Source organism: Pantherophis guttatus, chromosome 3 (genome assembly GCF_059756535.1).
Source record: "Pantherophis guttatus breed Tessera chromosome 3, ASM5975653v1, whole genome shotgun sequence".
Classification (NCBI taxonomy): domain Eukaryota; kingdom Metazoa; phylum Chordata; class Lepidosauria; order Squamata; family Colubridae; genus Pantherophis; species Pantherophis guttatus.
Window position 1 is genome coordinate 171,586,349 of NC_142065.1, and position 26,790 is coordinate 171,613,138.

The window sequence follows — 26,790 nt, forward strand, 5'->3', positions numbered from 1 at the left end:
GGTAGGTCTCGCGGCGCAAGAACCGGGACTGACAGCCGGCAACGCAAGCTGAGCGCGAGCAAAAAAAGCTCCTTGCTAAACCCCCGTCTCGCTCTCTGGCCCCCTCCCCGCTCGTCGCCCGCTCTCCTCTGATTGGTCAGCCGGACAAAAGTTTCTGTGGAGACGGCTGAGCGGCAACGTGACGGACAGAATTGTCCCATTTAGGGATGCTGGGCAATGCGCATGCTGCAGGCGGGCGGCTGCAGGTTAGAGAGCGCCGCGAAGGCGAGGCTAGTCTGAGCTGCGGACGGCAAGGTGGCGCTGGGGAGGAAGAAGGAGGAGGACGAGGCATCTCCACATCCTCTCCGCCACAGCCAGGTGGGGGGAAGGGGGAGGGGCGTGTGAGGGGAGCGTTTCCATGGAGACTTGTTCTGGTCTAGCCCTCCCTCCCGCTCTCTCTCTTTCTCTCTCTCCTCCCCATCTTCCCTCCCATAAGATCAGCTGACACATTATTAGCTTAGGACCTAATTATTGCTTATTGGAGCAACACTTGAGCGAGAGGGCCAGCTGCAGGAGGCAGCACAAGCCAGGGAGGGAGGGAAGTAGTTCCACCCTCTCCCAGCCCAGGGAACTAAGAGTCCCAAGAGGGTCCTTAAACTTTCAGGGTTCCAGGCAGCCACAACTACCACCCTGTGGTGCTGCTCCCTTCCCACACATCCCGCATAATTTGTTGGGTGGTGGTGGGAATGAGGATAATAGCGTTTACTTAGCGGGGACCAGATGATGCCTTTCCAAAAGATTCTTTCTCCAGTTCACTGGCATGGCGGGTTGCTGCTTCTCACTCAGCACATCCTCGCCAGAGCCAGTAAGGCCGGCCTTTGCAAAAACAGGGCAGGAGGCTTTCTCTTCTAATGGATCTTGAGTTCCTTTTCATTCTTTAGTTTAGTTTACTTTATTGTCATTGCACCTCAGTACAACAAAATTAAATGCCATCTTCAGTGTACATTATAACTATAAAAAAACCACACACACACAAACACACATCCTTCACATTCTATACAACTGAATTGAAAACCCCTGCTATTGCATTAATATTGCACTATACAGTAGAATTCAATATGGTTATTGCCCTGGGATAGAAGCTGTTTTTCAGCCTGTTTTTATTATCCTGTACCGTCTGCCAGATGGTAATAGTTCAAAAAAAGGGTGCCCAGGATGAGATGGATGTTTAAGAATGTTTTGAACTTTCTTAAGACAGCGGGAGCTATAAAGCACTTCCAAAGAGGGGAGAGGGCAACCAATGATCCTCTGGGCCATGATGTTAACCCTCTGGAGCACTGTCCTATTTGCCACTGTGCAATTGGCAAATCATACACAGGTGCAGTAAGTTAAAATACTCTCTATGGTGCAGCGGTAGAAGGTCACCAGCAGTTTTTCATTGAGTTGTTGTTTCCTGAGAAGGTAGTATAATCTCTGCTGGGCCCTTTTGACCAGTGCTGCAATGTGAGTGCCCAGATCAGGTCCTCTTTTATGCTAACACTCAGAAACTTATAACTGGCCACTTACTCCACTTGGTCTCCATTGATAAGCAAGGGCTGAATGACTGATCTATTCCTTCTATAGTCCACTATAAGCTCCTTGGTCTTATTGGTGTTAAGGACCAAGTTATTGTCTCCATACCACGAAAGCAAGTTTCAAAATTCAAGTAAGTTACTTAATGAATCCCAGTTATTGTTGCCAATGGCTGAAGAAAATATCCTCACTGCTGTGGAGAAAGGAACCCCCTTTTGCATTTCATGAAAGATTCTTAAATGTCCCCTGGTAAGTAAGGAGACATTCCAAGAAAATTCAGTCAATCAGCTGCTTAGAGACACAGTTCTTGCACTATGGAGAAGTTTCTATTTGGGTAGCCCAATTCAGTGTTTTGGAAGTTTTAAAAAAAATCCATTAGTTTGAATTGTTTCTTAAAAGGGAGCTGTCCTAATCCTTAATATGCCTTTTGTGGCATGTTAAGAATTAATCAATGTATCATAGCATAAACTTTTGATCCTCTCATGCTTACATCATAATGGATTTATTAGTGTTTTTAGGACCCCCAAGGCTAAGAAGTCACAAAGTAATGTTCATGAAAGGGGAAAGGATGGGGCAACTCTATGTATGCTTATGCGAAAAAATAATAGGATAGTACAGAGAGATCAAATAAAGAATGACATATCTATCATCAGTTACAGATGACAAATATGTAGGCAACAATAACTTAAAGATTTGTCATTGGTTCAAATTGATCATTATCCCAAGGCTTTATTGTACAGTGTATTTAAAGATATTGTTTATATAGCAATAGCACTTAGACTTATATACCGCTTCATAGTGCTTTACAGCCCTCTCTAAGTGGTTTACAGAGTCAGCATATGGCCCCCAACAACCTGGGTCCTCATTTTACCGACCTTGGAAGGATGGAAGGCTGAGTCAACCTTGAGCCTGGTGAGATTTGATCTGCCAAACTGCTGGCAGCCAGTGATCACAATACTGCACTCTAACCACTGCGCCACCATGGCTCATATAACACTCATATAACACTCTCAAGTAGTTATTTAATCATAATCATAATCATAAGTTTATTTGTCAAGCATATATAAGATAACAGATAAAAGTATAAACATAATTTGAATACATGAAAAGAGTAAGTAAAAAGGAATATTAGGACAGGGACATATACATTTAGTATACATCAGGCTATTTCTAACTGAGATTCAAAGCTTTTAGGAATGATGAAGTTAAAATCTACCTGCAGCTATTTTATTTTTGGTTTAGCTCCAGATAACAAACCTCTATAGTGACTAGTTGGTACAACTGATCAAGTTTATCTTTATTAGCTGATTTGACGGCATTGGTGACCAGCCATAGCTAATAGGCTCTTAGTATTCAAAGACAATAGGCTCCAAGCAGATGCCAAATGCTAAAAAAGATGTTAATGAATATTAAGACAGCTACAGAGAAAGTGAAAAGGTATACAAAACCACCTTCCTTTGGTTTGCCTGGAATCCATCCAAAAAGGCAGTGAAGGAATTGCCTTGGAGATGCATAGTAACTTTCCCCAGGGATGACAACATTCAAAGTTCATGGAGATGGGGTGCCTCCTTTTTATATTTCACAAAACAGAGAGTATATAAGACACTTGTGGTTGGCTTGGTGACACATCTCAGTATCTTGGTTATTATTCAGATATATGCCTTACACTCAGGGATATTTTTAAGTAAGATGTGGTCCTTAGCAGACTCTATATATATATAAAACAAATTGCTCCTGGAAGCACGAAGCCGAGAACACCAGCCTGAAGATGACGAATGAGACTTCGTCGAAACGTCGCCAAGACACTTCCAATTTTACGTGGGAGAAGACCCGAATAACCAAAGACCTACATATATATATATATATATATATATATATATATATATATATATATATATAATCATGCTTGCTATATGCTTGTAATTATTTATATATAAATTAAATATATAATTTTGAGAATGATTCCAACAGATAACATACTATAAAGTCGTCATTAAAAGCATTCATTCAACATAAAAAGGCAACACAAAATAATATATAATATCCCAAAATGATATCCTCATGCTTAATGGGTCGAGTTTCCATGGAAAACTCCCCAGGAGGCTAGCTGTTTTAAGGGACTGGAGTTTGTTTCATTTTATGCCAAACTAAATCCATGGCACAAGAGTTTTTGTTTTCCTTCAGGAGCGTAGAGTGAAACTTTTAATGGATCCCAATTTATTAGAGTTTGAATATAGTTGACCAAATCTGCACCCAGAGATCCTCCTGAAAGAATGCACTAATCCACTGCATCTAAGATAGTCTGGATCAAATAGTTAAATTTATTTTAATGTTATTGTAATATTTCTATCTAGTAATATATAGTATATTACTAGATAGTGACACTATACAAATGGCACAAAATATGTTATTTGCATATGCAAATTATATCGTTTGATGCATATGCATTACTTTTGTAATGATCTCATTACCCAAAGGACATAATTCATAGAATGGCTCATTTTCAAATTTGATAGACATTTAAGAGTAACAGACGCCTTTTCCTCAAATGGTCCATTTAAAGATTACATTGTATTCCATAACCAGGGTAGCACAACAGCAAAAGTCTTTTTTTAGATGTTACCTGTTAGTCCAGTAAGAAGACTGAGAGTGGTCATGATGGCACTCAACAACTATCTAAGAGGATTTCACACAGAAGGAGGTTAAGACCATTCTCCATTGTTTCAAAATATAGATCTAAAACAGTGGATTATGTTACAGAAAGACAGACTGAATTTTAGAAAAAACTTCCCTATTTATAATAAGAGCTGTTTGACCGTGCATCTAATTAACCATAGAAGTAGGTAGTTCCTCTTCATTCAGCGCTATCTGGACCACCTCAAATGCTTTCATCTGGATTCCTGCACTGAGCAGGAAATGGACCTATGGCATAAATGATCTCTTCCAGCTCTGTGATTCTAAGCTTGGATTCTAGAGAAGAATTAAGACCTGGGTAAATTCAAATGAATAAGATTACTAAAATTATATGTTATAATCTAATTCTATTATAATACAATTCAACATATTAATTAGAAAATCATCAGACAAACCAACCAAGAGTTCTTACTCAAGGCACAAATTGTCAGTCTTAAATTATCAGACTTTAGACACCTAACTCCCTGGAGTTACTGCAGGTTCGAATCTTGCCAAGGCTCAAGGTTGACTCAGCCTTCCATCCTTTCTAAGGTAGGTAAATTGAGGACCCAGTTGTGGGGGCAATAAGCTGACTTTGTATAAATATACAAAAGAATGAAGGCTATTGCTTAGCGCATTGTAAGTCGCCCTGAGTCTCCGGAGAAGGGCAGCATATAAAGCATTTTTTTAAAAAAAAATATGGATAGATTCAGTTCTAGTGTGATTGCATTATTGGAAGATCTGGAGATCAGGTTAGGGACAGGTTACCATGGAAAATATATGCTCACTGAGAGTCAACTTGATGATACATAATCAGAAACACAAAATAGAAGGTGGAATAAGAAGAGAGAAAGGAAAATTAAAAAAAAAAACATGACCCCCCAACCTATTTAGGCTGGTGGACACATTTGGCATTTTGAGAATGTATGCCCACACAAAATAACACTCATGGGGAACATAATGAAGCACTAGTCTAATAGAACGTTACTTGTCTCCTCCTCTTGTCTCCTTCATTTCCACATAATGTTTCTTATTATACCCACTTACTTTTGTCTTGTTTCTGGTTGAACGTATTGCCAAGCATCCATAATTTTCACTTTCTAAGAAAGCATAAAAAGACTCATTTGGGATTCAAAGCCATTCTTGGAAACAAAGAATGGAAACAACTATGGTGATTTGAGCACTGCTTTATACCAGTTTTCCATTATTAATTAAACAATATAAAAAGATAGGAAGGGAGATGTTGGCAGTACCTCTGGCAGCACATTGGAACTCTAGTAATAAGCTAATGTACTGGTACTAGACAATTACTTGATCCTGAAATATGAAATATTTCAAACATGAAAAGTAATAGCATAATATACAAAGTTTCATGGAAAATATCTAAATGGTTGCTAGGAGTCAACACTGACTTGATGTAAATTACAATTTACAAAGCTTAGTTCAAACAGTGTTTCCATTATTTTGTTCATGTTGCATTTATGCTTACACTTCCTTTTATTGTTTTTTTGGAACTACTATTACATACAAAAGTTAGAAATTAGATAGTTGCCTTCAGAATATTTTCAGAGTTAAATCCACAGTTTCAAGCTGTCTGTAACAGAGCTTTTTTCTTAAGAAACAAATTTGTAGTGACATTTAACCAGGAAAATGAATAAAAATCGCATTGGTTTTGTTTTGCCACTTTTTCTTTTAACAATTTGTAATATTTTGTAAGATCTCATAAGACATCCCATATTGTTAAAAAGTGGCAAATATATGTACTTTATTGTGTTCTCTGTGTTGTTGAATTTGCCATTGCATTTGCTTTTCTGGGTTAATAATTTGTTTAAATTATGTTTTCAAAAATCTATTCAATAATTTTAAAATAAGATATCTTCCTGAATTTTTAAGGATCTTTTTATTTTTTTCTATTTTAACTGCACTTTTTAGAATTAACTATTTAAATCTATGTATAGATTTGTGTGTGTATTTTTTTAGGAATAAAAAACAGGATAACTAATCATGATTTTATTTTCTTAATTAGACTTTGAGCAGCAGCTCAACTTTTTAAATTTAAATTTAGCTTAAGAACAAACTTTTTAATCAATTGGTTTTATTCTGATTTAATGCTTTAATGCCATTGTCTTCCAAGAGTTGTCTTTAACTAGGGAAATCATGGAAGCATATGTTTCAGATTCTAAAAAACCTAATTTCATTGATATGAAATTTGGAAGAGATATCCTATTTGGAAAAAGTAAAAAATAATGTCATGGCTGCATTCAATTAAATTATATATTATCTTCCTTATCTTTAAGACAAGCATGACTAGAAGGAAGTGGTCCCACTACTGCTGTAGATTTAGATGCACTCCATTGGCCCTTTACAGGGCTGCTATAAACATTGCTTCCTTGTGGCATGAAGATAATTAAAACAACAGCCTATACTGAATCATATTGAAGATGAACATGGCTATTTCTGCAATAGATCTTTTTCCTATCTGGTTGATAAAAGTTACTGAAAAGCAATGGGTTCTTGCTTGCCAGAATTATCACTGGTTCCTTTTTAAAGGGCAAGTTATAATCAGAATCAAATCTGTCAGGTTCTTTTTTTAAAAAAAAAAATCATGACCTTAAATGTAACCACATCTATGTTTCAAATTTCAAATACCTGCTCCCTGGAGAAGGCACTTGGTAGGCTGTCATACTTACCACCATCTTTATTATTATTATTATTATAGGTGCCAGGCTCATTTCAGGTAAAAAAGAGAGAGAGAAATAACATTCTAGTGATTGGCTCCCAACTCCAAAAGTTTCTGGGCATAAAACATTAAAATATATAATCAAAACAATTGAAATTATGACAGAAAAGTACAATAGCCTGTAGTAAAATACAATCATAACTAAAAAAGAACCATGATAGAGGCTCTACAAACACACAAATGCCAGGCTTGGGAACAGACCCAGGTCTTAAGAGTTCTCAGAACCCCAGAAGAATGGGCATACATACCAGTGGTAGGATTCAAAAATTTTTGCTATTGGTTCTGTGGCCGTGGCTTGGTGGGCGTGGCATTGCTTGGTGGGCGTGGCTTGGTGGGTGTGGCAGGGGAAGAATACTGTAAAATCTCCATTCCCACCCCACTCCAGGGAAAGGATACTGTAAAACCTCCATTCCCTTCCCAGTCCAGGGGAAGGATACTGCAAAATCCCCATTTCCTCCCGATCAGCTGGGACTTGGGAGGCAGAGAATAGATGGGAGTGGGGCCAGTCAGAGGTGGTATTTACTGGTTCTCCAAACTACTCAAGATTTCCGCTACTGGTTCTCCAGAACTGGTCAGAACCTGCTGAATACCACCTCTGATACATACCTCTGGGGAAATGCTGTTCCAGAGGATATTGGCAGTAACAATGAAAGCATGCTTCCTTGGTGTAATAAGATCACAATTTTTAATTGAAGGGATTTGGAGCACACCTACTCTGTCCAAACATACTGGGTTGGCAGAAATGATAAGGAGATAGGTGTTCCAACCCATAATTGGGCCCTATGCAGAGGTGGTATTCAGCCAGTTCAGGCCGATTCAGGCAAACTGGTAGCGGCGACTGCAGGTGTGCCTGCCCCGCCCACCTGCCCGGACATAATGCTGTCCTATTTCGCTACATTTTCGATGTTGGGCGCATGCGCGGAAGGAGCACACATGAGCAAAGTGCATATGCAGAAGTCCGGATGCATTTGCGGAAGGTGCAAGCGAATGAGTGAAGCAAGAATATGTGAAACCCACTGCTGGCCCTATGCCTTGAAGAATCTTTTAGATGATGATGAGAATTGTATCCAGAAGCTGAATGGCAGCCAATGTAGCTTGTATAGCAGTGATGACATAAGGACATAATGAGAAGTGCCAGTTACTATTCGTTCTGCTGCATTTATAATCTATCTATTGTCCTGTATCTTTCTTTGGGATATTTATCAGGAGCTACTGAAGAAATACATTGATTACATGCAATTCTGATCCCTTTTTCATCCAGCCCCAGATATGTTTCAATGCTTATGCAGTGTCTGTTCTTAGACTGATCAGAGGGACTGATCAAATACAACCATAGCAGTGGTGAAATGTAAAATTTGTTGCTATCGGTTCTATGGGCATGGCTTGGTGGGCGTGACTTGGTGGGGGTCATGTGACTGGGTGGGCGTGGCTAACTATTTTTTTTACTTTTTTTAAAGCATTTTTTTTATTATCTGTTCAGGCGAAAAGGTAGTAAAAAATGCTTTAAAAAAGTAAAAAAAAAGTTCTGACGATCACAGCTGTGTCGCGCAATCATCAGAACCTTTTTAAAAACTTTTTAAAGCATTTTTTTACTACCTATTCACCAGAACCAGTAGTAAAAAAATGCTTTAAAAAAGTAAAAAAAAGGTTTCGACAATCGCGCAGCAGAGCTGTGATTGTCAGAACCTTTTTTAAAGCATTTTTTACTACCTATTTGCCAGAACCGGTAGTAAAAAGATGCTTTTAAAAAGAGGAAAACAAGGTTCCGACAATCAGGCGGCACAGCTGATTGACAATCAGCTGTGCTGCCTGATCCTCGGAACCTTTTTTTTTCTTTTTTAAAGCATTTTTTTACTACTGGTTCCGGCGAATAGGTAGTAAAAAATGCTTTTAAAAAGTTTTTTAAAAGGTTCTGATGATCACGCGGCACAGCTGTGATCATCGGAACCTTTTTTTACCTTTTTAAAGCATTTTTTTACTACCGGTTCACCCAAACCAGTAGTTTTTATCACTACTGGTTCACCTGAACCAGAGCAAACTGGTAGCATTTCACCCCTGAACCAAAGCAATGATAGGTCAAAGTTTCAAAATCTTCAGAGATAGAGGGACACTTTTGAATATTGAAACACAGATTTCAGTTCAATACTAACCGCTGAATATGGTCTGTTTTCAGCAGTTTTCAGTGGTTCCTGAAAGCGTCGTGCAGCTTCAGCACTTCACTGGCTCAAGCAGGACAACACCATATGCCATTTTTAATAATGGGAAGTCCATTTGTATGTATAAGTTCTGACTTATATTCAAATTCAAAAAGGCAGTTAGGAGCAGAATTTGTTCTCAAACTTTCTTAACCTGGAGACTGCCTGTATACAAGGGGAGAGTTTGTTAGAACTACTACCCTGTTTCCCCCCCAAAAAGACATCCCCTGATTAAAAAGCCCAATTGGACTTTTGAGTGCATGGCAATAAGGCCAAGCGCTTATTTTAGGGTTCAAAAAATATAAGACAGGGTCTTATTTTCAGGGGAACACAGTAGATAGGACTTCTTGGACTGGCATAAAATGGAGCACCTTACCCAGTTTGCTGCAATTGTATAATTTTGTGGAAATTTTTGAAAGGGATCATGTATTCTTTCTTGAAGTAAAGCACCATTTCAACATTTTCTATAGTTTTACTTTTCAGTACTGATCATACTATCTTAAGAAAAGATAAGACATTTGTACCAGAGGTGGGTTTCAGCAGGTTCTGGCCAGTTCTGGAGAACCGGTAGCAGAAATTTTGAGTAGTTCGGAGAACCGGTAGTAAAAATTCTGGCTGCCCCTGCCCCCATCTATTCTCTGCCTCCCAAGTCCCAGCTGATCAGGAGGGAATGGAGATTTTACAGTATTCTTCCCCTGCCACGCCCACCAAGCCACACCCACAGAACCGGTAGTAAAAAATTTTGAAACCCACCACTGATTTGTACTGATTATTTCATAGCTGGATGGGAGATAATGATAGTTCATATATGAATATAATCTGGTTTTGGATTGATCAGCTTATTAATAAACTGATCAATAATAAACTGATCAATAAAGTATAGAAATGTATTTTAATATTTCTAATGTTTTAGTTAATTTTTATTCCTATTAAAATAATTCATCCACTCCCTATCTCAGACCTTCAAACATAAACATAGAAGATTTTATGCAAAATTACTTGAATACCAAGCTACTTTGCTTAATATATTCCCCTCCCCCTGCTGCCAGCTATGAAATATTGAATGAAATGGGGGGAGGACATGAACTTGCAAAAGAATTGGAGACTGGGATAGTCCTTCTCCCCCTTGCTGTTTAATATTTACACGAAGTCACTGGGATAGGCCATCTGCCAGCATGAGGTGAGGCATCATCAATATGCAGATGATAACCAGTTATATATTTCTACCTCACACTGGGCAGAAGATGCAGAAGAAAACTTGATCTTGCATCTGGGCGCTGTTAGAATCTTTCTTATTGACAATTATTAAGTCTGGTGTTATGTGGCAGGTGCTTGTCTGTCTTAATTCTAAAGTCCCAGACCACTTTAGCTTCTTCATTTTGTATAACTTTCTCTATTTTATGGTCCCACCAGTTCTTGCTTGCAGGCAAATGGTATTTCTTGCAGATCTTCCTATGCATCATTGTTGCTGCTTTGTCGTGCCATTGTTTGTACTCAGTCTGTCTTTTTGTTCTTCATCTGTAATTTCTTGTAGGCCAGTTTGGTCCATCTAGTACTCAGTAGGGCTTCCTGTTATACTAGCTTCAGTCATCTTTCTCACTATCCTTGAGGTAGTCTTCTAATGTCCTTTTCCTTCTTCAACCATCTGGTGTACTTGCAACATTATTGTTGTTATTACTATTACTTAAGATTTAATCTTCAATTCGATTGATAGCCTGGGACTGGTAAAAAGTCCAGTCCAAGTCCTAACCAAGGACCTAAGAGCTGTTAAACTGTTGTTGTTGTTGTTGTTGTTGTTGTATCTATTCACTCATCTTATTGCTTGTATTAGGAGCTATACTGATTGCAGTTGGTTTCCAGGTGCAATTCAAGCACTGGTCATCTATAACTACTACTGGTCATTTACTACTAATAAAAATTTCATACATGTAAACTGGGCAAAATGGTGCATTATAAGGCAACAATTTGTTAACCAAATGGGCTGATGTACAAAATGTGTTCAAAATCCAGGACCCATGACTTCTATAGAAATGAAATGTGGTAAATTTTATAAAACATTTCATGACATTAAAATTATCATAAAACATTTTCTGACATAATACAAAGTGTCATAAAACATTTCCTCTGAACAACTTCTAATGTTTGATGTAAGCTGTAGTTTACAGTTCAACATGGGCTACTTTCAAGGCGGATACATTTCTGAATATCTCCCTGAATTTTGAAGAGCTTTTCCAGTACATTAAAAGTTCTGCCATTGTTGAAAACACTGACGATTCTAAGTAAGGAAGTATCTCTGAAATGATGACCCAACAGGTGGTTCAGTCATCTTTAAAATTCTATATGGCTTAGAGCCTAGGTATCTCCAAATCCATCTTCAAGTTGAATCTGCCTATATGGCAAAATAGAAGACCTTGCTGAAGATCCCATTGCTCAAGGAATGAACCCTATAGAGACACTTAGTCAAGCTTTCTCAATAAACATCCTACCCATCCTATTACATTTTAAAAGAGCTATAATAGCTTCGCTCTTCAGAAAGGTGTTTACAGTGAGGTAATGCTACCTCCTAATGGTGATGCACCAGCTGATTATTTGTTTTGTTTTTAACCCTATTGTATATGCTTTATAAACTGCTTAGAATCTCTAAAAATAGAGTAGCATATAAATTTAAATAAGTTAAATGTGTGTGCACTGCTGTGATGCACAGGAGAATTCAAAGTAACACCTCCCGTATTTGTCAGAAATATTTGAAGTTTATACATGAGGTGTAGAGATAGAAAGGGGAAGGAGAAGAGTAAGTCAATCAGAGCAGAAGACATGATGAAAACTCATTAATCTCAAAACACAACCATAGTTTCAACAGGGAAACCATGAACATCCTAGACCAGGGGTGTCAAACTCACATCATCACAGTGGTGTCATGTGATGTATTGGGATAATTTTTTCCCTTCGCTAAACCAGGCATGGGCGTGTCCAGCACGTGATGCATCCGGCCCGTGGGCTAGGAGTTTGACAGCCTTGTCCTAGACCAAGCTAAATGCAAAAATGTAGGGAATTCCTGGAAGTTTGGTGTTCAGACAAATTAGTCATTAATACACAAGAAATTATAAAATCATATTTACAAACCATTAAAAGAGACAATACAAAATCTAAGAAGAAAACACAAAGATCAGAATATCTCCTCCTCGGCAGCCAACATCCAGATACGTAGGCATTAATACTAGACAAACAAACAGAAAACAATACCCTAATCAAGGAATTTATCAAGAAAAAAACCACTCCCCTACCAATACTGGCAGGGCAAGCTACTGTTAAAAACAAGGAACAAACTCTGTACTAGAAATGATGATGTTATAATGCTCCTTGATTTTCATTACTATAGCTCACACATCAGGGGTGGGTTTTACTTACCTTTACTACAGGTTCGCATCGTGCCTACGCAGATCACCTATGATGATGTCTGGGTCAGTGGGTGGAGCCTCCCGCCGGTTTTACTATTGGTTCTTGCGAACCAATCTGAACCGGGGGCAACCCAACACTGTCATACATCCTATGCATTTTTGACTGTCAGGTAGTGTCATCAATATAGTCCTGGTAACAAATGTTTCTTATTCCAATTTTAAAGCCACATTTACTTGCTATTCAAGTTGCTGATTGTTACCTATAAAGTCCTAGATGGCAGAGGGCCTTGTTACTTGAGGGACTGTCTCCCATGGTATTTGCTCAACCACTTCAATCTTACAGGGTTCTGGGTTCTTTTCAATTAAATCAGAGGTGAGAGAACTATGGCCTCTTTATGACTTATGGAGTTCAATTCCCAGAATTCTGAGCCAGCCATGCTGGCTCTACAATTCCCGGAGTTGAAGTCCACAGATCAAAAAAGGGCCATAGTTCCCCACCCCTGAATTAAAGATGCCACATTTTGGGACCCTTGAAGTATACCTTTTCTGTAGCTGTCCTCCTAAGATCTGGATAGCCCTATCTTTTCTGTTGTTCAGGAGACTGGTTGGTAAATGTGGCTTTTAATTCAGGCTTTTTATGCAGACTCCTTGCTTCACTCCAGCTGGCCTTATTTTTATTTTTTATTGATTTCACTATAATTTTTTTGGGCTGTTGTGTGACACCCTGAGTCACTGAACAGCAAAGAAGTGTAATACATTATTATGGCTGATCACAGTCAACCAGATGTTTAGACTGAATCTTATATTTTCTACCACTTGTTGAATCCTTCTGGAGGACCTGAGATAGGCAGATGTTAGTTATATTAAAGGTATCATCAAAGGTATCATCACAGGATATAAGCTGTTCTAAGTAAAGCTTCCTTTTGTATTTGACTGATGGTGAATTTGTCAGTGCTAATGGTGTTCAAGTGATGATCCAGGTGTTTTGAGATTGCACCCAAAATGCCTATCATTGTTAATATTATCTTTGCTTTCTTTTGTTTACCACAGTGGTTCTACTTCTATTTGCAGGTGTTTGTATTTTGTGAATTTCTCCAATTCTTTCTCTTCTGTTCTGCTGCCTCTAGGTATTGCAATGTCCACAATCCAGACTTTATCTTTCTTATCAATAATTGTTAAGTATGAAGGGTTGTGTGAAAGATATTTGTCTGTTTGAATTCTAAGCTCCAAGAGCACTTTATCTTCTTCATTTTCTACTACTCTATTTTGTGGTCCCATCATTTCAGTATCATTATGCTTATCTATCATCAAGTATGAAATACTGGAAGCCAACAACAAGTGTTAATTTTTCAGTTTAGACAACTTTGGAATACACACACACATACATACACACCACATATAGTCCACAATTTACAATCATTTATTTAGTGACTGTTTATAGTTAGAATGGCACAGAAAAAAATGACTTATGATCATTTTTCATACTTATGTCTGTTGCAACCAGAGATGGATTTCGGCAGGTTCTGACCAGTTCTGGAGAACCGGTAGCAGAAATTTTGAGTAGTTCAGAGAACCAGTAAAAATTCTGACTGGCCCCACCCCCATCTATTCTCTGCCTCCCAAGTCCCAGCTGATCTGGAGGAAATGGGGATTTTACAGTATCCTTCCCTTGCAGTGGGGTGGGAATGGAGATTTTACAGTTTCCTTCCCCTGCCATGCTCACCAAGCCACACCCACCAAGCCATGCCACGCCCACTAAGTCTCACACACAGAACTGGTAGTAAAAAAATTTGAAACCCAACACTGGTTGCAACATTTCTGTGATCACGTAATCAAAATTTGGATGCTTGACAACTGGCATGTATTTATTATGGTTGCAATGTCCCAGGATCATGTGATCACTTTTTGTGACCTTCTGAAAGCAAAGTCAATGGGGAAGCCAGATTCACTTAACAACTGCATTACTAACTTAATAACTGCAGTGATTCACTTAACAACTGTGGCAAGGAAGGTTGTCAAATGGGGCAAAATTCACTTAACAACTGCTTTGTTTGGCAGTGGAAATTTTGGGCTCAGTTGTGGTCATAAGTCAAGAATTACCCTATTAGGATCTAAGTATACTAAAACTCCAGTATGTCTTGAAACAATTACATCAGTTAAAAATTATGGAATGTAATATCTAATAAAAAAAGATTTCACCCTTTTTCCCATACTAAATTTATGAGGAAAATCAAAAATTCCCATTTTAAAAATTGGGGAAAAGATGATGATATGAAAAAATTGGATGGAAATAGAAATATGACTTTGGACCAATTGATAGAGGATGATGATGAATTTTTAACATATGCTGTGCAAAGAAATAGATAGGATCTATCAGCTGAAACCCAGTGGCAATGTTTGCAGGTAAATTTCTTTGGACCAGCAACATATTCAGTTTCTGAGAACAACTTGTTAAATCTTTTAGAACTAAAATACCAACAATTAGATGTATAAATATTTGTTATCAATAAATCCATTTGATATGCATATGCTAAGAAATCAACAGAATAAAGAATTAGTTTGTATATTGCCTAGATAATAGGGAAGTGTCTTAACTTTTATAGCAAGAGGGTCAGTGGACCTCAAACTACAATTATGCAACAAAAATAATATTTAGAATTTATTGGATTCAATTATTTGTATAGAAAAGGACTGTCAAAAATAGTATTTTGTTGGACATGTACTAAGGATAGTGTTTCTTTAAAATACCTCCTACATTTTGAAAGAAATTAGTGGATTACATAAATATGACTGTATGTCAAAAGCTAGTATTTTCAGAGGCTAATGTTCTCTTGAATTACATGCCTAGTACGTGTAATTTGACAACTGAACAACATAAATGGATTGTCTATGCCTTCACTGTGATCAAAAGATTGATATTGCAGCATGGGAAAGGTAAATGTATGTCCCCTTTTACTCAGTGAAGACCTATTGCGCTTGTCACTTTTGAGCAGATTGCCTATAAATGTAGACTCTGTATGGACAAGCATAATGAAATATGGGACTCATTTATACAGAATATAAAAGGTACATCATTCAACATTAAATAGATCAAAGAATGATCTTCCAAACCAGTGTTCCAAGCAAACTTCCCCTGTTTTGCTTCCTGTGATGCACTATGTTGATATTTGTAGCCTTATAAAAGCTAGACAGTCTACAGTTAGCCATGGAAGCCATGGTGGCTATGTATGCATACATATCTTGTCATGGTCCCGTCGGAGCCTGAGTCTGTGGAGGAGATGAGCCGGAGCTGGGGTCGATGAAGGTTGAGGAGGCAGCCCCGGGTTCCTCAGGTTTGACACAGCTTGCCAGCAGGGAGAAATGAGGGCAGGTCAACCCAGTGAGAGGGGAAGAGAGGGCAGTCAGTGGAGATAAGGAACAACGGAGCTCAGGTGATGAGCAAGGACCACCCCCTCATGATCCCTAAGCACAGAGAGTGGAGAGGAGGTGAGAACAGCGCAGGCTGACCTGACGACTTGAGAGAGGGGTGGAGAGTGCCCCACCCCTCTTCACAAGGCACCCCTGGGGACTGGGACTTAAAGAGACACTGTGGGGAGGGGTGTTAGTCGGGAACAAATGCTGAATTTGTGGAGTTTTGTGTGCCATTGCTGATGTCTGGAGTTTGCAGGACTTCTTGCCTTGTTCCTTGCTTCATGGACTCATTGTTTTGGTTTCTCACTCTGGACTCATTGTCTTGTTCCTTGCTTCGTGGACTCATTACTTTGTTCCTTTGCCTTCTGGACTTCTTGCTTTGAAGCCATTGTGCTAACAGCATTTTGCTCACAGCCAGAGGCTGCTGTGTGTGAGCACTTTGCTCTGGGACTTGCCATAAACATGGGAGTATTTGGGGGGAAATTGGAGCAATAAAGGGGAGTTTGAACTATCAGCTGGCTGTGTTGCTTTCGGTAACACCGGTAAGGAAGGTAAGTAGATTTCACCCCTGGTTCATACATCACACTAAGCTATGATTTGTTTGTCTATTACTTTCAAGCCACAACTAATTGGGTCGCCATAAACCAGTGCAATGCTGGGTTCACACAATATAGAAAGCCATAACAAAATAGCTACTCTGAGGCAGTGCAATGTATACTGTATATCTAGCCATTATGCTTGTTTTAAGAAGAATTGATTACTGTGTAGTTTTGAAGCCATGCTAAAGTGATCAACTGAATATATTTTTTTAGTTTGTCCTAAAATAGACAATTGAATAGAATGCTCTGTACCTTGACACGAGTACCAAGAACTGAGCACAGACAGGCAACTCACTACTTTTCAATACAAGTATAAAAGAGTAAAAGAAAAAAAAAGGAAAAAATATAATTACGACTTCAGACCTTCTTTCTATTGAGTAATTGCTATCTTACACTTTCCCTTCCATCTTTGACCCTTTTTAGTCCCCAAATCCATAAATCATCAGTTCAGGATTTTTTCCTTTCTGCAAATGATTCATATAGGTTTCCAGTCTTTAAAAAAAATATTTATCATCTTTTTCTCTGTCCAAACTAGGCAACTTCACCATTTCCACAAGGAAGCACCTTGAATGGCACGATGTGGCTAAATACACAATTAATACAAAGAGTTAACTCCTCAAACATAGTGAACCTACAGTTATTGGCATGTCAGTTTTATGTGTAAAAATTACAAAAAACAAGGTATTTCTTCTCTCAGTATTTACAACAGAAATTTAACAGTTCAGTCAGTTGCATTTACATTTATTAGCTTATATTTATTGGTGTAATAATTGGCACTGTGCTTTATGAAGTAACATAAAAGCTATTTAAACGAACATCCTGACAGTAAATGTAAATGATAATATTTAAAAGTAATAGCAAGTGAAATACTGAGATGAAGTGTTTTCCACCAGAGGGCACTTGAAAATCTTAGATGACACTATTCAAGAATAGAAAATGAAGTCATTACAATAGTTTCTAAACAACATTACTGAAATATATAGATAGGACTATGTAAATATAACTACAGTAAAAAGAAAAATAAACATTTTCTATTCCCTACATTACCTTTTTTCCCCTGCTTATATGCTATTGTTCTATAAATTATCTTTTTGATCTAGCATTTCCCAAATTTGTTGGAAGGCAATTTCCATAATTTCCCCAACCACTTCTAAAAATTAAAAAAAAAAAAGAAAGCACATCATTCTTCATTTGCTTTTCTACACAGCAGTCCTGAATCAACACAGAACATTGAAGGCTCCAGTCTGTTTCTTATTGCCTTAAACCATACATATTTTATGATTTTGTTATCAAGTCAGTTTCCCTTTACCAACCAACACCCAGAATTGCACCCAGAAATATACCGGTAACCAATGCAGCTCACACAGTAATGGCACCGTATATCTGGCACCATTTACTAGCCACAGAGCTGCATTCTGAGCCATTTGAAGTTTTTGAATATTCTTCAGGGGCAGGTCCATATAGAACATGTTGCAGTAGACTTTCTGTTCCATTGACAATGGTATCATTCTGGATCAACTCTGAGGGTTGGGAACAATTGGCACAGTATTGGCTTGGTTACTTTTCTTTCTAAGGGGCTGATCAAGTTTAAGAGATCCAGTCCCTACTAAGTGAAGTGCCACAGAGTTTGGTGCTCTGCCCACTCTTGTTTAGCATCTAAACTGCTGGAGAAGACCATCTATCGCTATGGGATGAAGTACCAGTGGTACTCAACTTATGGCCATTCAATCAGAGGCTATTTGAAGTCACAGCTGAACTGTTGAACAAGGCGCATATGTCCAGACCCAAAGTTATGGCCATTGCAGCACTGTCAAGTCATGTGATCAAAATTTGGGCACTTGGCAGCCTGCCAGTAGGGTCTTCAATTCCCCCCACCTGCCTGTCTCTACCCCAGCTATACCTTTTTGGCCCCCTGTGCTCCGTGGAATCTGCCACACTAGCTGACCTTTGCTGTCTTCCTTTTCTTGCTGCTAGTCAAATATGCCCACCTGGTCCTTTGTGTGAGGCAGCTGCTGGCCATATGAGGCTTTCTTCCTTAGTTGTAAAATTGGGTTTGGCCACATGATGCCTCACTTAAAAATTGCTTAATGTTGAATTCTTCGGTCCCAATTGTAGTCATAAGCACTAACTGTAATTCCAATTATTTCTTGCCTGATACTGGAATATTTGCTAAATGAGCAATGTGTAGTTTCACAAAAACTCAAGCACTGGTGCATGATTGCTAACAATTAAGTTCTCCAGAAATTCTCCCATGGTTTAAAAAGGTGTTTGCGAATATTTAATAAGTGTTTAACATTGGCTATTGACCTTTTTCCTCCAGGATGTGTTTTAGTAATTAGTAATAGAAGGCAGAAAGGATTTTATTACAAGAGATCACATATTTAGAGGCTGTTATGTGACACTAATGTCTTGATTCTTAAACTGATATATTTTGAATTTAACTCAATGATATTGATTTCCAGAGTAAATCAGTTGAAAATCAAGATTGTGGTTATTATTTGGGTGATAGATTGGATGTTAACCATTAGATACTTTATTTAAAACTCTTGAAAACAAACAGTAATTCAGCAAATACAGGCAACTCACGGATTTTTTTTTAAAAAAGAGCATGAATATATCTTTCTTCATGCCACCTCTTTAAACAGGCCATTAATGAAATTCCTATTTAATTATACACATTATTCTCCAGGAAGATCAAAGAAAGTCAATATTCAGAAGCAATGGTTGATATGATTGGAATGTGGAATCCAAATTGGAATCCAAAAGGCACTGGATCAGCATAGCACCTATTCCCCAATCATTGCACCGGTTGCGAATAGGCTTCTAAGTCTAATTCATATAGGCTTTGCACCTATAAAGCCCAAAGGGGTTTGGCTTCAGGGTAATTCAGGATCTGTATATACATATAGGAAAGGAATGCTCCGATACTATCCCTGTAATTATTCCCGGCGACATGGGTCCTCCTCTGGAATGATATCTAAACTTTAGGGCAATCTTACCCCCCACCCCCCATAGGTACATCTTGCTCCTTTCCTATTAGCGTTCTGTAAGGCAGTTAGGACCATCTTGTCTGCATGGGGACATGTATATTCAATATATTGGAACTTTTTCTTTTATTCTTCGGAAACTTTCAGGAGTCTTTTCAAGTTGGGCAATTTTTTAAAAAATGTGCAATAAATAAATAAATACATTTAGATTCTAACTAGTAAACCAGCCATTTCAAAAATATTTTTCCTTTTTTTGTTTTAGTTAGGGTTAGGGTGAAACTCCTGGTGATCACAGAGGCAAGTCCATGCAGTTTTGTAGACAACATTTTCAGAAGTGGCTTGCCATTGGCTGAGACAGAGTGACAGGCCCAAAATCATCTAGCTGGCTATTGTGCCTAAGGTAGGACAGAACTCAAGTCTTCACATTCCTAATCTACCATAACCACTAAAATTCAGAAAATAACTATTTAAATCCTATTTTCTTCCTACCATGATATTCCCAGTAATGAATATCATGGACATATAGCAAGTGTCTGTGGATGCCAATGCAACATTTTCCTTAGCACCCGCCATGTAACTGATTTCTTTTACTTTAGATTTTTTAAATGTGGAAATGACCCAGATAACAATTTCAAAATGTGGAACTTTGCTTATTAGCTTAATCTCAATTCAAATTCTAGCATCTCATCTGAGCTGTTTGTGACTTTGTTTAGATTATTTTTGACAAATTCAATTGATCACATATATATATACATACTTTCAGTTGACATTATTATGTGTCTGGCCAATTAGATTGGAGCTCTTGAAAGCTAATTACATATTGTTATTGTTGATGTGGATGAATCCCCTTTCTCCAACAACTCCAAATAATGACACTGCCCCCTGCTCCCAAGAAATTCTTGAGGTATTCGGATAGCACCAATTCTCAGACTCATCCTATTTATGGCTGGACAGATATTTAAGTTTAATAAGCTTGATCCAGGTATGAAACTTCATTTTAGTCTGCTTGATCTGGAGGAAGCATCCTATTTTTATATCAGCATTTCCCAATGTGACGCATTTCAGACATATTAAACAAAAACTCCCAGAATTCACAGTAAATGAAGATTGAACATATTGCCTGAAAATTTTGGAGGTAATAGGCCAAACCATCTCAAGGACACCACATAATATAAAGATGATCTGTGCTATACTAGCTTTCTTTATTATAAGTATGCAATATTAGTTAAAATGTTGCAAAAATCTAGTGCCAATTTACTTAGCTGTTAGTTTCAGCTGACAATACTAATTGCAACTTTCTACTATAAAAATAGTATATTAGGAGTGACTATTGCAATAAGTGATGCATGAGTCAGTTTCTTTTGCATTTTCAAGGAATTGAAATTGAAATCTACAGTGAGTAATATGTAAAGTATTAGGACTGCAAAGGCTGGAAGAGGCAATTTAATTCAAAGCAGATTCAATCAAAAATCACCCCTTTTAAGTAAATCTTTGAACTGCATCTCTGAGGCATTTTAAGATGTCAAATAGGATTGGGTGTCTTTAAATCTCTTTGGAGAGATCTGAAGGTGATTTAAAGATTCAATTTACTTTCTGGCTTTGCTGTTTCAAATATTGTCATAGTTTTTGTATGTGTCTACAGTATGTGGGAAAATTAAGGAAGGCAAGTCTCTGATATGACATAGGTAGTGAAGAGTCTTTATCACATGTGCAAATGATACCTAGTACTTGAGCTGCTCTGTTGTTTGTGCCTCAATTTTCCACTAGAATTTCTTTAGGCAAGTTTGTTTGGAGTAGAGAGAGAATCAGATTCATTTTGCTGCTCTTTTTTTTGTTTACTTCATTTCCTTTTTCTTATTTGAAATACACATTTAGTGCAGTCTTTGTTAATCTCTATGTCCAGATGGTCTTTAGTTCTTCTTGTTTAGTTGCACTAAACTTTCATGTAATGTACTATATACAATAGCAATAGCACAAATGTCTCAAAGTTTTTTTATTGTTACACAAACAGCACGTAACATATTAATCTTACCAGTTCTTTAGAACTTTCAGATACCATAATATGAATATGCAGACAAAATTTCTTTTTGTTCTGTAGTTGCCAGCTGTTTACAGTCCAGATTCACAAATATGCTAATAAATAGGGCACAGTTATTATAACCCAAACTCATAGAGCTTTTTTTAGAGCTGACCCTTTTCCTGGCCTTTGAAAATTAGAACACAATATTGGTCTTGAATTCTTTGTTGGCAGAATACTGTTAGACTTTTGCAGGGGTGAAATGCTCCCAGTTCAGACCAGATCGCGGTGGGTGATTTGGAGAACCGGTAGCAAAAATCTCTGCCCCCCCCCATGCCTACCCAATCACCCGGTTGCCCACTTGCCGCTTCTTTTAAAAAAATGTTTTTAAAAGGTTAAAAAAAGGTTCTGACGATCCCAGCTGAGCTGCCTGATCATCAGAGCCTTCTTTTTTTTTTTTTTACTTTTAAAAGCATTTTTTTTACAACCTATTTGGCCTATTGTTGCTTTTTGGAGGAAAGCAGATAAGGAGCTGTATTAGGAGACAGATCATGTTAATCAAGATCCAGTTAAATACCTTATATTTTTACCCATAATTGTTTAACATACCCCCAACTAAGAATTCTTTAATTTACATATAATTTTTAATACATTATATTTGGTGAATCGCAGGTTTATAGTGAAATAAAAATGGATAGATTGAAGACTTCTCACTTTAAAAAGAAGGAACATATATCCAGGTCAAAATAGAAAAATATATTTGGAGATAAAGTTGGCAATATGTTCCATATTAATCAGGAGAGGTATTGTGTAGCAAGATATAAACATGGACTCCTGTACCTTTAATAGTGTGTTAAAAGAGGGAATTTCAGAAGGCAATGTGAAAATTACATAAATGTAAATGAAAATTACACCTTCTAAAAATCCCTCTTCTGCAAAACTATTAGAAGTTGCAAATATCCTGTTCTTTTTTTAATCTGACCATCCTAGATTTCTGAGTGTGATTAATTGCATAATTCATTAAATTAATATGGTGATATGAGTTCTCATATACAAGGCAACACTAAACTCTGAGTTTAAGCAAATCAATTCTTTCTATTTAAATAGTACAGATATTTTTGTTCAGTGAACAATAGAATATTTTCCCAATTGGAGACCTAGATACTTGACCTCAATACTTTTTGTTGTTCAAATAAAAACAAATGGCCCAAGCTAAATCAACCACTGAAATGTTTTAAGTTAGCTTCTAGTAGAAACCAGTGTAAACTCATCTACATTTTGTAATATAGAATTGTACATGTTTTAATATGGAACTCATGAGTCTCTCAATATTGAGTACAATTCCCAGTATCCTTTACCATTAGTACCACTGGATCTCCTTAATATTGAAATTCCAAATTTACAGCACTATGAGTCTAGCTGCACTTCAGCAGTTCAATAGCAGCTAATTACAAAATTAGAGGTAAAGGATTTTTTTCCCAATAATTAAAGTATAAAGGTAGGGAAATCTTTGCTTAACACATTTCTCTGTGCCAAACTTCTGATAAAGACACACTGGTTCCTTCACTAAGAATCAGTGGAAGATAATAGTTAAAATCCATTTGAAGGCTGCTTATCAGGAATATTTCTGGAGGAAGTAGCATTTCTTCCAAATTATTTCCATGAAATTTCACTTTGGAGTTCCAAAATGAATATGGAGATTCTTCCCCAAGTAAAACATCCAAGATTGTAAACTTAGTAAGGCTTCACTAACCGTTTTCTCTATTAGTGAAAAGTCACTTTAAAGTTATAGAGGCAAAAGTTATGTAGCAGATGTAAGTTGTATGATGTTCAGGTTAATGTTATAGTCAAAACTTGATGTTTGTTAGACTGCATAATATGTAGTACTTTAAAATGGGGGGGGAGCCATTGCTATTGTTGTTGGGGGTTTTTTAATCTCAGTTTTTGCTAGGGCCATCAGATTTGGGCTGCAGAAATCCAGGTGACCACAAAGACAGCAAAGACAAAAAGAAAATACAGCCATAGTTGTTATTCAAATTTTTGTCTAAAATCTGTTACCCACTGAATAGAGATGCTTACATCTCTAGGATGTATGAATTCTGAAGGAGCAGAGATGATTATATCTCTACTCCTTCAGAATTCATCCATCCTAAAAAAAAGTATTAATAGCAGATTTTATAATTCTCATTCTGGCCCAGCTGTTTATTTCCCCCATATTACTTACCACTGAGCTTCAAGAAGAACATGGTTGATAATAACAGATTGCTGCTTTATGGCAATAAGCCCAAAGACATCTATTGTTGGGGTTGGAGGGAGGACATTCCCCAAATGGGTCTAAATCTTGATGGGATTCACACATCTTCCTTCAAAATTTTAATAATAATTTCTCCCTCAAAGTACAGATTGCTTCTCTAGGATTTTAATATTCATCTTGACATTTTGGACAGATGAAAATATTTACTATAAATTATATTCTGTGCAGTTTGCAGTGAATTGTATATTTTAAAGTGGGCTACATAAATTATTTATTTACTGTAAATTTTTAGGGAAACTGGCCCCAAATGTTATAGACACGGCTTCCTGTTTACCTCTTCATCATCACCAGTAGTCCAGTATGAACACCAAAAAAATTAAAGGAAAATGTATATCTATTTTTCTTCTTCCACTGGTGGGCAATAAGCTTTTGTCTTTCACTTTTTCTTCAACTGGGATTGGAGATATAACAAGGCCACTGTATTCCTGTACTGTCTAGCCATCCTTAAAGGAGGAAGTTAAATGTCACTCAGCTTTAGGTCAAGATCATTCTATCTCTAGCTCTCTGGTGATCATCAGCTTTTAAAAGTCCTTTAGCTAATTACTGTTCCTAATGTAGCAGTGGGAGTCCACTGGAAGTAATCACAATTACTGCAAATATCAGAAGGGCAACAGAAGGCCTTCCTCTGTCCATGGTAGAGGACTAGCTTTGTTGAGAGATAAAAGAAATGCAGGCAGAGGGGCTCTGAGCTGCATTAAGACCATTGCCTGTTGTTCAACATTGGAAAAGCACTAGTGCTGAAAGTGCTGCTGTGGCTCTCTTTCAGCACTAGCAGCTGCCAATGCTGGCAACCAAACTAAATGACTTTAGCTTCCTGGAAGGCTGAAGGAGAAGGTGCACGATGGGAGGCCAAGAAAACAAACATAAGCATTTCCCAAAGAGCCCTCCAGATGCTCTACAGAGACAATGACTTTGCTTTGCTTCTACCATCAGGAATGTGTGTCTTTGAAAGGAAGTAGCCATTAATTGGAACACAACCAGAGTGCCACCATGTGGCGCTTCTTGTATGGGCTCCTGTATACCAAAAAAACAAACTGGGTAATATTAACTAAAAGCAATCATGGATATTCTAAATATACAGTTTTTTATAATGATAAAATAAAGTAACAGTTCTTATCAATAAAACTTTTTTGGGAGGGGGAATCTTTAGTTCATGACTTTTTAAAACAGCCCTGTTTATGGATTGAATCACATGCTTAATAATTTATGACATTAGCAGCATCTTGATTTTTCTGACACTCCCACCCTCTGACTACTGTGGTTTGGGGATTGCATATGACCCTTGGATTTCAAGATACTCAGGCAGTTCAGATCGCAAAGTCAATTGCTCATAAATACAGAACCTAACTCAAGCAAGTGAATCTTCACAGCCAACTGTGAAGCGGTATTTTGGTAAGTTATTTTGAGAAGAAAATAGCTTTATTTGTGAATAGAAAACTTTGAGAATGACTTTTAAAACTTTGTTTCAGTAAAATAGTTCCTATTCATGCTAGATGAAACAAAAGGAATGGAACATTCTATTTAGTATTTGATGGACTGATTAGCAAGCAAAATGGTATTGTAACTTTGCCATTAGAGGTGACCTTCTTCTTGAATTGGCTAAGCCATACCTTGCAAAGATAATTCAGGTCTTCATGCTTGCTTAGTCCTCCCCATTTCCTCTGCAGAGGATGTCTTTTTATGTTACAGTTCCCATGCTGTAAACTGATAGCTTCAGAGAACTGAACTGAGACCCAATGACTTATTTTACTGATGGCCACAGGCAGGATGTGAATCATGGTAGCATGCTGAGATGCATCACAACTCTAAATGATACAATTTCTAGTTTTGAAATTGCTTCTAAAAATGTTTAGCACCCAAACAGACCATTAAAGGTTCAGCTCAAAATAGGGAGAATGGATTATGGATTCTGTTATGATTTAAAAGGGCAAAATTAGTTTCATCAATTTAGTTCCAACCAGCACTTCAAAAAAAGCCATCAATATTTTTGAAATACAAAAAGAAAACCTTCTAACTCCAGGGGAAAGTGGGAGGCTATAAAAGCTTTCTTATTCTAATATAAATCCTCTTATATGTTCTTATCTCATATAAATTATGGAAGCTGAAGTGGCATCTGTAACCATTTCTGGATGACATTTCTTTATCAATACAGGATTCAAAAAGGCTCATTCCACATTGGGCTTAAGTTAAAGCTTACATTCATGTGCCCTTATTTAGATCTCTCATTAAATGTAAAAGTACACCATTTATTTTTTCTTTTAAATTCCTATGCCATGGACAAGCTATAGTTTCACAAAGAGCATTAATTCTTTAAGAGAACTAATATTCTTAAAAAGAACTTTAAGAGACCCAGTTTGGCTCAGGTATAAAGCACTAGGCTAGAAATCAGGAGACCCTGAGTTCTTGTCTTCACTATCCACGAAGCTAATTGTGTGACTTTGGGCAATCACACTTTCTCAGCCTTAGGAAGGAGCAAGGCACTTCTGAAATCTTACTAAGAAAACTGCAAGGGAATTGTCCAGGCAATTGTCAGGAGTTAACACTGACTCAAAGCCACACACACACACACATACACATGCACAAATTAGTTCTTTAAAATTAAAATTAATCTTAATATAACATTGGCAGTCCCATTCCCTCACAGTATTTGAACCTACTTCCTTGAAATCATTTTATCTAATAAATAAGCTAACTAATGACAATTATTTTTCATAGGATCTGCATTTGGAAGAGAGATAACCTAAGAATTTCAGGACTATAAACTTCTCAGTCAGACAAACAGCACTACACCACTTCCATGATATGGCAATATATCTATTCTCCATTCAAAAGTTACCAGGAACTGAACTCAGTTTAAAACCACTCTGCCTTTTTATATCTTGGACATTAAATATTAGTAAACATG

The 26,790-nt window shown here is 37.4% G+C and overlaps 1 long non-coding RNA gene across 1 annotated transcript; it reads left to right on the top strand.

Annotated features, from left to right (window-relative positions):
- Positions 1 to 2: 2 nt before the first annotated feature.
- On the top strand, positions 3 to 26,790 carry LOC117672761 (uncharacterized). Its single transcript, XR_004593352.3, has 3 exons — positions 3 to 357; positions 19,817 to 19,954; positions 26,601 to 26,790. It is a non-coding gene; the product is annotated as an uncharacterized LOC117672761 (long non-coding RNA).